General features: G+C 38.3%; 1 long non-coding RNA gene across 3 annotated transcripts in view; it reads right to left on the reverse strand.

Moving 5' to 3' along the window:
* Positions 1-12,817, reverse strand: part of LOC101679630 — a 118,842-nt gene that overhangs the window by 90,890 nt on the left and 15,135 nt on the right. For all 3 annotated transcript variants that reach the window (XR_001182233.1, XR_200683.2, XR_006601981.1), the window contains exon 3: positions 973-1,167. This is a non-coding gene — a long non-coding RNA (uncharacterized LOC101679630). The remainder of the gene's footprint in view (positions 1-972; positions 1,168-12,817) is intronic.

Below are 12,817 nucleotides of genomic sequence, written 5' to 3' on the forward strand. Positions count from 1 at the left end.
GAGGGATTCCTGCCATAACCAATGATAAGTCTCCCAAACACAGTCCCAATTCCAGCCCCAGAGCCAACTCCTCTCCCATGGCTGCCCAGCCCCAACGAACTTGGCTGCTGTGTCCACGTCCTTTGAAATGACACTAGTTCAGAACTGTAGTTAGGAATAAGTAAGGATAGGGGATTTGTGGCTGTCAAGCTGCTAAGGCTCTCATCTGTCAGTGTCCTGGGGGGGAGGTGTTTAGCACCCCTGCAGACAGTGATCAGCTCAACAGCTGAGAGGGACTCCGGACTAAGAAGGGGGCAGAGCCAAACTGCACAGGCGTCCATTTCCAGGGGATAAGAGAGCTGCTCCCCATGCAGAGAAGACAAAGAGGTGTTCAGGGGTCATCTTGTTACTATAATATAACCTACCTTATCCTGAAAAATCAATTGGATTGAAAATGTCTTGTCTTCCTTTATCAATGCAGGTCACCAACTTGCTACAAACTCTACTCTTTTCTATCCTCAAATCACCCCCAGGGTTTTGTCAGATACTGTTGTTGCAACCTTGGCTCTGTCGGTACTTCTGGGTTCAAGGGTCTCTGATGTTTTGATTTATATATGGGAATGTTTTTCTGTTTTGTTTTGTTTTCTTTTCTTTTGTTTGCTTAAGAGTAGCAAGAAAATATTTTAACCTATCAATCTACAGACAACTCTAAATAAAAAACATCAGTATAATTAGATATCATCAAAACTCTTCATGCCAGATAAATATAATAACCTGGGAAACTTTATACCTGATCAATTTAGATTGTCCAGTTTCTCTAGAATTATCACTGTTCATGAGTTGAGAGCTCATGAGTAGAAAATTTTAGGAACGTAATGGTTTCAAAGGTGTGTTAAAACATCAGAGATCCCCTTTTTTATAACGAGCATTAAATTAAGATTCATGTACATTGTGGATTAGTTTGATTGTACTAAGCAATTAATCATGGCTTACCCTGTTCATATTCTTCATTGCTTTCAATGCCTTTAGTCACACAGGGCGGAGGAGCTTGCATTTCATCAGGAACAATTCCGGGCAAGGAAGCATCAGGGACAATGACTGCTGATGTCAAGGCTCCGATGACAACCCTTCTTAGGTAACCCTTAGCTTCTCGAGAGAGTCACTGGATTTCTTGGAGTCCCCAAGATTCTGTAAATGGATTAATTTTTCGTGACATGTAAAGAAAACCAAATGCTTAAGTCTGGAACTTTTCCAGAAATAGCCAGTCTGATTTTAACTTCGTTTTGAATATTTGCATTAAATTTAATAAATAGGCATTGAAGTCCTAATATGTTCATATCATCAAGTTAGGCCCTTTGAGGGATGGGGTGGGTAAGGTAATAACTTTCCTTTCATGCACTCACATTGTTTTTTTTTTTTTTTTTTAAAGATTTTATTTATTTATTTGACAGACAGAGATCACAAGTAGGCAGAGAGGCAGGCAGAGAGAGAGAGAGGGAAGCAGGCTCCCTGCTGAGCAGAGAGCCCGATGCGGGACTCGATCCCAGGACCCCGAGATCATGACCTGAGCCGAAGGCAGCGGCTTAACCCACTGAGCCACCCAGGCGCCCTCACATTGTTTTTTTAACGTGTTTTTCCTTTTCTTTTTTCTTTTTTGTTTTGCTTTCCATTTTTATCACGTTATTTGTTAACTACATTTAAACACAGAGTTATGAGATCACGTTCTTTAGAGCCATTAAGTAAGACAGTAGAAAATGTATCATTAGGAAGGTAAAGTTTAAGGTAACATCTTCCATAAGTTGAATACATAGGTTTTACAAACTATGTAGTCACTGAGATACACATAATGAGACAGTATTTCCTTTCCCACGTTTTCACAATGAGTCAATCATGTCATACAACCTTTCCCTTAGTCTCTGGTTGCAGGTCAGGGTGAGGGTGCCTTGACTTTCTCACCCTGGACATTGCCTCAGCAGCACCTTGGTTTGACGAATGACTCAGGAGAGCCTGGGGCGTAGTGGGCTGGAGAGTCTAAAACATATCCCAGCTAATTCCTCACTTGAATTGTCTCACTTGTTGCTTTTCTGGGATAGGTAAGTTGGAAAATATTTTCCAGAACCTACTCACCCAAATAATGTTGAGACTCAAGGTCCTGCTAACCTCAGAGTCCATTTTCTAACACGTCCCCATATTAAGCCAAAGTTAAGCACCTGATTTTCACTTTAACGCAATTGAATCCAGAGATGATCGTGAGGTATAGCTTATTCCAATTTATCACTGTGCATTTAACACTCTGATAAAATTGCTGAATTTTTCTTTTCTTCTTCTTTTTTTAAAAAAATATTTATTTATTTAATTAGAGAGTGTGAGCAGGGGGAAGGACAAAGGGAGACGAGAGAGAATCTCCAGCAGGCTCCATGCTGAGCACTGAGTGGGAGACTGACAGGGGTGGGTGGGTGGGTGGGGGGCGATCTCACAACCCTGAGATCGAAATCAAGAGTTGGACCCTCAACCAACTGAGCCACCCAGGTGCCCCTAATTGCTAGATTTGCCTTATACCCATATGCATCAACAATATTTTTATATGTATGATAAGATTCTATGTCCTCACTATTCCTTTATTTTCCCAAAGTTTCTCTTAAAGTACCTATTTATTTCAAGTGGAGTTATGTATTTTAAAATAGTAACAAACTGACAAAGTCTCATGAAATTACATGAGGCAGATATATTAAGGTCAAATAAATAGCTCTCTTTGGCAGAATGATTATTAGTTCTTTTCAACAGTTGAAACAACATGATTATATGATTCCTAATTATATCAAATAGAAACACCTTTTTGTAGTGAGAAGAACAGTAAGCTTCAGAGGTTATGATTTCACATGATTAGCTTATCAGCCAAGATTCCAACAGAATAAAGAAAGCATACTCAAACTGGACAATTGATGAGGTTTTAATAGAAAAGATTTCTTTTTTAAAGGAATAGGGTGAGGCTTTAGGAGGACAATGAGGAGGGTGCTATTTCCTGGGACCACCACCAACAAGGAGCTGGTTCTTTCCCTAGGCCAGAGGGACAGAGGAGAGGACAGTTAGGAGAACCCAGAAAGAGCGGTTACATGGAGACCATTCAACAATGACTTCCAAATCTTCTGCCAAACTTTTCTTTTGGCCAAACACAAAAGGAGGTTAGAGGAAAAGGGAACCATTGAAGAAGTTCCTGTGTACTAATTTCCTAGCACACAGAGCAGGATGAAAAAGGGTGAAAGGTCATCTGGGAAAGGAGGCAAAAAAAATATAGATCTAGCACAACTAATGTATATTTTTAAAAATAAATTCAAATGGCAGGCTTGCTTTCTGGGTAAGCTGGACTCTATCTGCCCTTCTATTCCTCATGTTTTTGTTTTGTCCCTAGAAAAGGAGAAATACATTTTCATGGTTGGCAGGAGGCCCTTAAGGAGCAAAACAAGTAAGAAAAAGTATGCAATAGTGTTTATCTCTTACAAGGCTTGTTGGATTCATTTTGAGACACCATAAAGAAGTCAGTAAGATAGACTGAAAAGCCATGGAAATATTAAGAGTTTGCAGAGTCCTAGTGGCAAAATGAAAAGTTGAGACAGGTTATTCTCACCATCTTTGCATGGAATCTAAGAATATTCTGGCAATCCCAAGACTGGAAGTTTTTGAAGCATCTGTAAACTATACTATGGGCATTACTACTGAACTCATGGAAAAGAGTGACAATGGTTTAGCTCTTCCAGATGGCTTCATGGGCAGTGGAATAAACCACAAATGAGAGCTGGCAGGAAAAAAAGGCCAGTGGAAACCTGGTGAGAAAAAGGCATAGCTCTTAGTTTTTGCCCCCATATCCAATGTCAAGCTACCATCATAAATTCACTGAACACAGACTTGGGAAGAGTTATACACAGTTGGGTCTTGTGAGCTCATGGGAACACACCCCAGCACGGCATTAATCACAGACCGCATATCCTGATTGTAGCTGAAAACTGACTTAAGATGCACACGATGGTCTTACACTTTCATGATCATTACATTTTACCAACCAAGTGGATGGACTATTGCATCATGATTTAGGAATCAGAACACCTTTTAGGAAGTGTTACTTAATTCTTTCCCCTATGGTCTGAGGTCAGGGAAATCTGAGACATCTGGGCAGCATGAATAACGTCATAATTATGAAAGGTCCTGAAGGTATGTTGAAGAGCTTTGTGTATGGCTCAAACAGGAATACAAGTAGAATGGAACAATAGAATGTCTAACACAAGGTCATGTGGGTCCCAGGTCTTCTTCCAGTTTGACAGGGTTATTTCCCTTTCAGGTCTGCTGCTTTAGTAACTCTCTCTTCCCAACTTAACACAGTCGTTTCCGTGGCTGAGGATTTTCCCAAAGTACCATGTGACCACTCACGCCTGCTTTGACTCAGCAGTGACTTTTGAATTTGCATGGGTGAATTGCTCGAGTCCCATCTCCTATTTCCTGGCCCTGCAATTCCCTTCTTCACAGTGACTCTTGCCTGCCTTTGAGGTCCCTCAAATTATCTCAGGTTCAGCTACACCCTCTGATTCCGCTCCTTGGCAGGTTCTTGGAAGTTGCTGGTAGACTGGCTCATGCCGGGTCAATGATGACACATCCTACTGAGAAATTAGATCACTGCCAAATACTAAAACGGCATTATCCATTAAAAAAGTTCAATGTAGGCAAAAGGTGTCTTCTGCACCAATCTGTGTCTTCCTTCAGTGCCATTTTAACCTGCCTTGTCTCTTGCATAGTCGGTAACCTGGCAACCAACTTTATTTAGCAAGTATGTGTCTCTTGAAAGCTAAACTCACTTAAAGCCATTAAGAAGACTAAGGAAATAACTCTTACTGGCTTTCTACTTACAAAATATTGAGGTCTAGAAGGCATTTTGGAACAAGGTGACCTCCCTTATTCTCCATAAATCATATCACAAATTAAGTCAGCACCTCTCTGGTTAAGAAACCAGCCTTGTAGTAAAATATTATTTATATCTGACATTTAATCTGCTCACTTTGCTGGCCTGGAGAATTGGAACATTAATTCATTCATTTGGCCAACAAATATTTATTCAGTGTGGATACTTTGGGAATGAAAATATGAACCAGATATGGATTCTTCCATCAAGTACCTACACTTTACTAGGAGAGGTAAGGAAGGTACACAAATAACAACGCTAGCAGGTGAAAGGTAGAGACTGATAAGGGCTTTGAGGAAAATGAAAGAAGGGAGAAAACATGCTTTCAGAGGACTGGATTATGAGGAAGAGGCATTTGGAGGATGGGGACTGTAGCTGTGGGCCAGCTGGGCGTGAGGCACTGAGTGGGGCATTCCAGGTAGAAAGAAAAGTTTGAATCACTTAAAAGAAGAGCAAACAAGCTATCTGAGCCAGAATATGGTACTCAGTATAACGCACAAGGGGCATTAAATTAGAAAGGGAAAGTGATTGAGGTGGTGGTAAGTCTTGAATGCCTGATTAAGGTAGGAAGTCATTAAAGGCATTTGATCAGTAACCTGAATGACCCAGAATTATTAATATATAAATTACTATATAAATATTTATTTATTATATAAATATAATATAAAAATTTATGTAAATTATTATATAAATATCAGGACATTTAATCCTGGCGGCAATACATAACACGTACGGGAGGTGAGGGTAGGTTATATTAGACATGGAAAAACCTTTTGGGGAGGCTATTGCAAATATAACAAGGCAAAAAGTACTAAGATTCTAAACTATGGTAAGCCCAGTAGGATACAGAAGGGGATCAGATAATAACAGTAGTTAATACTTAGTGATCACTTACTACATACTAGGCGGTGTGCAATGAATTTTGCATGACTTATCTCACTTTAATGTCACAACAAGCTTATGAGATAAAGTGGAAGAACCAAAGCTTTCCACTGTGGAGAGGGTCAAGCAAAGGCTGACTTGAACACCTGCCCGAGACAAGTCACTTCTGAGCAAGTGCTTCTCTCCTGTAAGAGGTTTCAGATTGGTTGGAAGATCAAAGGAAAAGAAAAAAAAAAAAAAAAAGAACTCGAGTTTATTCACAAGCTCACTGATTAATGAAAGACAAAATCTGTGAACATCGTTTTACACAATGAATACAGTTGTCATTTTAATAACTTTTTTTAAAAAATTAAGATTTCCAAGATTTGGGGTTAACACAAAATGATGGTCTCTTTAGTAAAATGATTTGATATATTGGAGAGTCTTGACTATCTTCACACTGAATGTCAGGAAAGACAGAGAAAGAGTCTGCCAACGTCTGATAGAGAACAGCACATGTTCTAATTTTTTCTGGGGATCAGTCCAAGAAGTCAGATAACAAGTGTCTTTGCTCACTGGGTTGTCCTTAATTCATATGTTTCTTTATAATTGATCATGTCAACAGAGGCAATCTTTATCCAAAATCTGAGTAAGGTATGTGTAGTTCCATGAGTTTGATTTCGGTCTACTTAAGGCTCTATGCCCAGTCTAATTGTGATTTATAATTCCCTTCTAATAAAGGCTAATTTTATCTCAAGGAAGAAAAAAATATATATATAAAATATCTACAAGGCATATAAGACATATAACATTATATATAACATGTTATTTATTACATAAAACATATGTAGCATATAATGTTATTTATTGTATATGATATGCACACACACACATACACACACCCATTGGTAAGCAATATTATCATACCCATTTATAGGTTAAAGACATAGCTGAAGGGGCGCCTGGGTGGCTCAGTGGTTGGGCCGCTGCCCTTCGGCTCAGGTCATGATCTCAGGCTCCTGGGATGGAGCCCCACATCAGGCTCTCTGCTCAGCAGGGAGCCTGCTTCCTCCTCTCTCTCTGCCTGCCTCTCTGCCTGCTTGTGATCTCTCTCTGTCAAATAAATAAATAAAAACTTAAAAAAAAAAAAAGACATAGCTGAAGCTGAGGCTTAGAAGGGTAAAAACTTACTCAAAGTTACATGGTAAGATTCAAGATTTTAAGATAATTACTAAGTTACTTTTTCACTTATTTATGACTATTACACCAATGAAAATATAACATTGATGAAGACAAGTGAATGAATTTCTGTTCACACCTCTATCTTCAGTATCCAAAATACTGCCTGGCTGATTGCTATTGGCTGCCTAGGTTAGAAGGTAAGTGGATGTCTGTCCTCCGAGGAACTCTCCTCAGCCACTGGACTCCGTGACTTCCCTAGGGACAATCAGAGATATTGAGGGATGAAGAATAAAGGAGAATGTCTGCAGGGCAGGGAAAATCAGGAAGATGGTAGATTCATGAGGTTTAAATGAGGTAGTAGTAGAACATATACTAATTTGTGTTTTTATAAAATATTTCCACCATCAGTTCATAACTTGCCCAAATATGTAATAATTAGGCAATTTTTTTTTCGTCTTTCATCATGAACTAATACCTTATGTGCTATCAGTTTTAGGAATTTTGTTTCATTTATTTTTTCCTGCATGTGTTCATTGGAGATGGGCTGAGTTGGGGCGTTAATATTTTTGTGTATGTTCTGTTTTTAGGCTCTGAATACTAACTTAGCTTGGCTCCCTGGGAAGAAAACTGTCTCTATATTTGTATTACAATATGGAATTCTGCTGCTTTAATTAATAGGTGTAGAAGTTAATTAACATTGGATATGAATAAAACACTTGTGAAACTACCATCAAAATAATTATTCATACAGAACATAATGTAAGATTTATTTAGATGCTTATTTTAGTTTTGAAAATATGTTGAAGATTATTCTATCATAGGTTGAATTATTTTAGAGTATTTTCCATTCTATGGCTATAAACAGTGTCTCGAAGTAAATTCATCCCTGCAATAAGCTATAATTTTCTTAAATCACCTATAGAGTCACACAAGCAAAAATTTCAATTTCTATTATTAAAAATTATACCAAATGAGTTCGCATTCATTGTTAAGCTTGACAAAATAAAAAACATAATTGTCTTCTTTTGTATATATTTACTCAAAGTATTCCTGATTTGAAAAAGAACAACATTGTAATATTGCATTTACCATTTTGTTCCTTTTTCTAAAATAGAAACGCAACTTCTACATTTTACTCTTAAAGGTTTGAGAGCTGAATTACCATCATTGTGACAATTTTCTTTAAATGTATAATAAGATACTCAAAATATAATTTAATTTTTTACTTAACAGACCCATAGTAACTTCTTTGTAGGAAATGAATATATACAATTATAATTTCAAGTAAAGTTAAAATTGTTCCAGCAATAGAGCTATGATTAGAAATGACTAAAGTAAGATCAACTTTGCGTCATTAATATTGTATTATACAGAACACCCTTCTGGTGACATACAGTACTTAGATTTGGAAACAAAAACATATAAAATCAGAATTAACCTAATAGACTATATGTTAGTGTTACAATGAGTCCTTTATAGAAGCAAAGAGAGTCTGTTTCGTGTGATTATTTAGTGTAGTTTCCCATCTACAGACCACGATGCCCCAAATATGGCCATACCTTTCATGTTTTAGAACTATGATGTAAATCCCTTGTCGGTACAAATACAAAAATAGAATTTAAGATATACTGAACTAAGCAATGAGTTTTTAGTAGTAACCAATCAACAAAAGGCTGTCCTCACTCCTCTATTAATTATCCCACGTTTTCCTCATTGCTGGTTACACTGTACTTGGTCCAGGCTGATCACTTTGTGGAGTGACCCATTTCCTCAATTCTGAAGGGCCTGTTTTCTTGATTCCTTGCCTTCCTCCTATGGCCATTGCTGTATCAACCCATTCACTGCTATTTCCAGGTGTACAACTCATCCAGATGAATCTCCCAAGGTCCTGATACATGTGTTCCCACCTCCATTATATAAAAGCAAGCCTTAGTAAATGCCTCAGAGACCCCTCTGACAAAGGATGAGTCACAACTTCAGGTTCCAGGAGAACCTTTATTATGTCCTTTCTGGAAACCGGAAGGTCTAATGGAGTAAAGGCCAAAGTTGTAGAGACAAGAAGCACACATTCTAGAAACGCTTTACTGGGAGTTAAGGGTCCCAGCTAGAGCAGACACCATGGGTTCTCCTTCTACATGCCCTCTGATTTGTCTTCCACTCCATGCATAGCTGCCCCCAGTGTGCTCTCACTTCCACGAGCTGGAACCTACAGGTTTGTCAGGGTGAGTCTGCTTGGGTTGCTTTAACGAAGCACCAAAGACTAGGTGGCTTAAACAAGAGAAATTTATTTTCTCATAGTTCTGGAGGCTGGAAGTCCAAGTTCAAGTTGTCAGCAGGCTTGGTTTCCTCTGAAGCCTTTCTCCTTGACTGGTAGATGATAATTTTTTGCTGTGTCCTCACACGGTTATCCTTCTGTCTGTGTGCAGTCTGTGTACTAATCTCTTCTTATAAGGGCACCAGTTGTATTGGACTAAGGATCGCCCAGATGGCCTCATTTTACCAAGCTTCTAAGCATGGCTGAGTTTTTCTGGTGATCAATGTCATCTAGGAGCCCACTAAGAGTCACCTCATTAAAACGAAAGATACTGCTATTATCTAATAAATTCCAAGGGAGTTAGGAGTGATGCTCCTAGTGCTCTTATCACTGAGGAAATCACAAAGATTTGGAGTTCTATGTCAGGAACCCAGGACAGAAACATGTATATATATATGTATATATATATATATATATTTTTTTTTTTTTAATATACTTATATATATATTGGGTGACTGGTGGCTCAGTGGGTTAAAGCCTCTGCCTTCAGCTCAGGTCATGGTCCCAGGGTCCTGGGATCAAGCCCCACATCGGGCTCTCTGTTCAGCAGTGAGCCTGCTTCCTCCTCTCTCTCTGCCTACTTGTGATCTCTGTCTGTCAAATAAATAAATAAAATATTTAATATATATATATATATATATATACTTACACATAGCCATATGTAAATTATTAAATATAATTATATAAAATGTATAATATATATTTTTCTATTATTTAACATGGACTTTATTGTAAAAATAATAGAACTATAATGACGACTGAATCCATTGATTTGGCAAGTCTTTTTTTTTTTAGTATATGTGCTGCTGAAGCAAGCACGATTTGGCAAGTCTTTAATGCTAAAATCAAACCCTGCTAGGAAAGGAGTGGGGCCCTAAGGCACTGAATGAGGACATGGATGGACCCCAGATTCCTCTGAATCACTGGGCCTGCTGGTATGGCCTACTTTGTGTTGCTGCAGAAGAGCAGCCTTCTCTTGCCTGAAGACCATGAAAACATCAACTGAGAAGGATGCCTTGGAAAATAATACTTGTTCTCTTCAAAATATGACCCACTTCCTGTAACTAGGATTAAGTCTCAGCACGAGCCAGCTAGGGAACTACTTTCTTGTTAGAGGAAAAAAAGAATTATTCACGAAAGGAATTTCAGGATATGATTAATTGCAGCAGAAGAAAGCAGGGGTTGGGAGAGCATGCCGGAAACTAAGTCTTGATAGCACTGGACTTGGGTAGGGTCTGGGGGTGGTGAAAGATAAGTTCAATAAAGGAGAATTGGCCAATAAGAGAGCATTCTCCCATGACTGATAAGAGCACCTGGAAAGGGTCCTAATATACTGCTTGGATGGTTACTAGAAGCTTGTGGGAAACAAAAGGCTCATACCAAATTAAGTGCAATGACAGAGCTACCCTGGCAGGGTTTTGAGGAAGGGATCAAAAGGCTCAGAGGAGTGAACATGCTAGAATGGTTGTATTGTATAACCCTTGAGAGCCCACCAACTGGCTGGGTTCTTTGGAAACCAGAGAATGCTCTCGGAAGGGCCAGAGAATGCTGTCATCAGTAAGCTCATAAGGAATATGCTAGTGATAGAGGCATTGGCATGTCTGAATGGCTCAGCGGCAGCTGTGGCAGGGTTGATGATAGACGGTATTGTTAGAGAACTGTTGTCCGTGGGAATGACAGGATTCCAGAATAGCAGACAGCAAGGGCAATACTGAACCATTAGGGATCTATGGTGATGGCTAATATACCAGGGGGTTTCTATAGGAAAAATAGATGGGCAGCCAACAAGAGCATGGTTTGACACACATTAAAAAAAGCATTAAAATTGGATGAGCAGAAGCCTGATATCATTATTGCCTGTGGAACATGACTTCCTCATCCAGTTTAGAGACCTGAGCTAGTGCCTACACCCACAGAAGGCCCCTACAATGCCACAAGTACAGCTCATATATATTTCTGTAATATAATTTTATATATTTTGCATATAATTTGAAATTACAATCAGCAAGTCCTCTATGAACATTCTAGTCTCTAGTGATGCTTCCCATCTCTGGTATACCCTTTTGCACCTTCTCTCTATGTGAGTCTTACTCTGTTTTAAGGACTCAGAAAAGCCTTTCCCAATGGCCCCCATCTCTTGGTCATCACCCCTACCTCTAAACATTCATTTCACATTAACTATTTAACATTAACACATTTAACACATTTAACATTAACTATTTAGTGCTGGTTGTTTATTGAAACTTTTATATATAAAGGAAAGTTCATTTTTCCAACCTGCTTCTTAGACCCTTGCAAACAGGATTAATCTTATACCCCACAACTTATTACCATGCTCTGTGTCTAACAAAATCTTAATTAGAATTTCCCATTTAGCTTTTTAATCCCTTCCGTTCTTTGAACTAGGAATGGATGTATTTATCACTACCTATAAACATGCAATTACACCCATACATTTATCTTAGATTCTTAATTGGCAGAATTACTTGAAATCCTTGAAATAAACTTAGATAGGAGAACTTAATATGGGGTGATTAGCTTGCATATACATGTAGATTAAATTCAGGGCTGTTTATTTTTTAAACTGGAATTATAAGTTTTCAACATCAGATGAGTCATAGGAAAGTTAATAGCCACTATAGAACAGATACACATTACCATTTGGGCTCTTTTGTAACTCTGTCATTTCATTTTTCATAATGACTAAAACCCCACAATACTTATTAAAAAATCTTTTCATAAAGTATCATACCAATGTGGGGTATGTGACTAGCTGTTTCCTAACTGCCAAAAACTATCAAAGGGTCTTGGTCCAGAGAGACCTGACGATATTGGAACCACCGTAGCTGATGTCAGAATGCATTAGACAACTTTCAAATTTGAGATTCTACGATACTGGTTAAGAGAAAGATTAAAATATAGATGGAACAGAAGAGCATATCTATCTACCTACCTATATACACACATGCACACATTAATATATGGTTTGTAAAAGCTTCTTTATATATGATAAGACTCACAGGAAAAGAATTTTCAAAGAAAGAATCAAAGTGAATATGGTGTTAGCAAAAAAAAAAAAAAAAAAAAAAAAAAAAAAAAGCTTGAATTTTTTTTTTTTGAGTGTTTTTTTTTTCCCCCAAGGTAGTGACAGCCCAGCATAAACCACAAACTTAAAAGAGATCATTTACAGGATGATAATAATCTCTTCAAAGATATCCTTAGTTTCTTGATTAAAATCAGACATCCCTTCACTTGACACTTGACGGGGACCCCTACTTCCTGTTTTTTTTAGCACTCCCTGGGTTACTCTGAGGGCCTTGGGAAAATGGCCTTCACTTAACTGTTTCCTTGTGCTGAACTGAGCTACCTGGGTAAACTAGGAAGCCTGCATTTCTAAATCCGCAGTTCAGATAATGAGGCGTTTTGTTTTTCCCTTCTTTTGAATCCTAAGGTTGTTAGAGCAAACACATAAAGATGACGCATCTCTCCTTTACCACCCATGTGCTTTGGATTCTCAAAGTTCTGTAGTATAA

This window comes from Mustela putorius, unplaced genomic scaffold, assembly GCF_011764305.1.
Source record: "Mustela putorius furo isolate JIRA1106 unplaced genomic scaffold, ASM1176430v1.1 tig00003854_pilon_pilon_pilon, whole genome shotgun sequence".
In the NCBI taxonomy this organism is placed as follows: Eukaryota; Metazoa; Chordata; class Mammalia; order Carnivora; family Mustelidae; genus Mustela; species Mustela putorius.